We start from the raw sequence: 2,289 nt of genomic DNA, 5'->3' as shown, positions 1-2,289 counted from the left end.
CTATGGCCAAAATTTTATGGTGGTCTGTCCATATAGCATTTAACATTGCTCCTCCTACTAGCATCCACACGTTATTTGGGACGTTGCAAAATGGAGTTGAGATAGAAATAGCTAGACACATCCCTGTAAGCGTATGTGCTTTATTATGGACTATATGGAACTGCATGAATGATTTGGTGTTTAACAGAACAACAAATATTCATTTCTTGCAGGTTTTCTACGTTGATCCATATGTGGTTGCTACTCACTCCGATGGATGCCAGGGAGCGTATGGTTACTGGGCCTATCCCTGGGAGATGGTAGCACGGACTATCTTCAACCGGTTTGGATTGCGGTCATGTAATAGGATAGGTGTTTAGTTTCCTATCTATTTTATGCCGCCGGTTGTGGCTGTCCCGATTCCCTGTTTTTAGCTCTGTGTGAGCATTTTTACTTTTTGAGACTTGGAGACTTTGTTGAACTATTTTCTTATTAATAAATTGGCTCCATGCATTATTCTAATGCAGAGGCCGGAGGATAACCTCCTTTTCGAAAAAAAACCTCCATGCATAAGATAGATAATAGACTTCCCCAAAAGGAAAAAAAACAAGACAGATAGTAGACTTCATCAAAACAAAAAATACAAACAATAGATGATAATCACTATGTTTGTGAGTATAAGACACACAAGAAACATCATGAAGAAAACATTTTTATTAAGCTCAACACACTTTCATTACAAGCATATAATTATTCAGCATTGCATAGCTCAGGTGGAGAACTACTAATGAGTTTGAGGCTCTACGCAGCAACACATCGGAAAAATGCTCCCCTTACAAAGGGGAATCCAGAAAGGCATGCTCATACCTACACACATAGCTTTGCAGCCTTTATCATTGACACATGGATCCATTGGCTTGCACACCACATGCACCTTATTAGGTTCTGCATAATTCAACATGTACACATATATCAAACAACATGCATTTTTTGATACGATAATTGAGGTTTGCTTATGTAGACCACCCTTGAAAAGTTTACAAATTTTTAGGAAGATGGAAGGTGGTGATTGAGAGTTACCCCTTCAATCATAATAGGCTAGTTTATTCTTTTATATCCAATTCAATTGGTTCAATGCTTCATCTGCAGGCTGGTGCGGCAATATACATGGGTAATTCTGTCAAGGGTAGACGTTGTGTCATTATGGTTTCGCGTACGCCCACTAGCCATTAGTAATCTAATTTGATATGAAAACCGATCTTTCAAGTCTCCCACCCCACACTAATTTGGGCCGTATAGACGCCTTTGATTCAAAATCCGTGCTCACGCTTTGTTCTACCTACCGTACAAGCTACTCAAAAAATTGAAACACAATCCATTTAACATCATTAATAATTATGCCTACCAATAATCAAGAACACTACAATATTTGTACGTGTAATCACCGAGGGCCTTATATAAGTCTTTCTTGTGGGAAATATTGGTAGGCCATGGAGCAACGGATGTCACAGAGAAGGCTAGCCATTGTTGGTTATAGTTTCTTTATCATGGAGCGGGTGCCACGGTTGGTTCTGGTCTCTTGATTGAGCCGTCGAGAAGACAGGCGTTAGAATTAGTTAACCATCAATGTACATGAATATTCCTTTTTAAAGTAATTTTAACATCCATATAAACTTTCCTAAGGGGTGTACCAAAGCATTAGCAAATTTAATAATTTGGAAAATGCATATAGAAATAGGGAGATGTCTTACAAACCAGTTCGTGCATGGCAAGATGGCAAGGTAGAACATATCATAGCAAGCACCAGGAATGCAACAAGCACCGAGCACACGATTGTTGATTGTGTTGTAGTGCTCTTGGTGAGCCCCATGAGAACAGAGATATTACTTCTATTATATTCCTCCTTCCTTCTTATGTTCATGTGTGTTTTTTTCTTGCCAATAAACTAATTCACTTGCTGCGATCTATTAGAGAGGCCCAATAGCATCTTATGTGTTGATATAGCATCCAAGTATATCACAAAAGATATTGTTGTCATATCTTGATGGTTCTACATAAATGGCATACACTCTTTAATATAAATGTTATACATTTCATGCTCTTTATATGTAGTACTTCAATCTAGATAGAGTCGTAATCGAGTATTAGGCAATGATCTTGCATTTATTTATCTCGTGCAATGGTATTAATATCACTGTATTACAGAAAATAGCACATATCTTGTTTGGTCAAATAAATGTTGCACACCGTAGGTAATGATCTTGCATCCATGTATTGCTCCTACATTATTGTTGCCACATCATGCTTGTT

The 2,289-nt window shown here is 38.0% G+C and overlaps 1 long non-coding RNA gene across 1 annotated transcript; it reads right to left on the bottom strand.

Annotated features, from left to right (window-relative positions):
* Positions 1–678: 678 nt before the first annotated feature.
* Positions 679–1,950, bottom strand: LOC123066510 (uncharacterized). Its single transcript, XR_006431359.1, has 2 exons — positions 1,735–1,950; positions 679–924 (listed from the first exon to the last, which is right to left on the bottom strand). It is a non-coding gene; the product is annotated as an uncharacterized lncRNA (long non-coding RNA).
* Between the last annotated feature and the right edge of the window lie 339 nt (positions 1,951–2,289).

The sequence above is a fragment of the Triticum aestivum genome, chromosome 3B (genome assembly GCF_018294505.1).
Source record: "Triticum aestivum cultivar Chinese Spring chromosome 3B, IWGSC CS RefSeq v2.1, whole genome shotgun sequence".
In the NCBI taxonomy this organism is placed as follows: domain Eukaryota; kingdom Viridiplantae; phylum Streptophyta; class Magnoliopsida; order Poales; family Poaceae; genus Triticum; species Triticum aestivum.
Note: the sequence above shows the minus strand (reverse complement) of the source record. Positions and strands in the feature narration are given on the sequence as shown.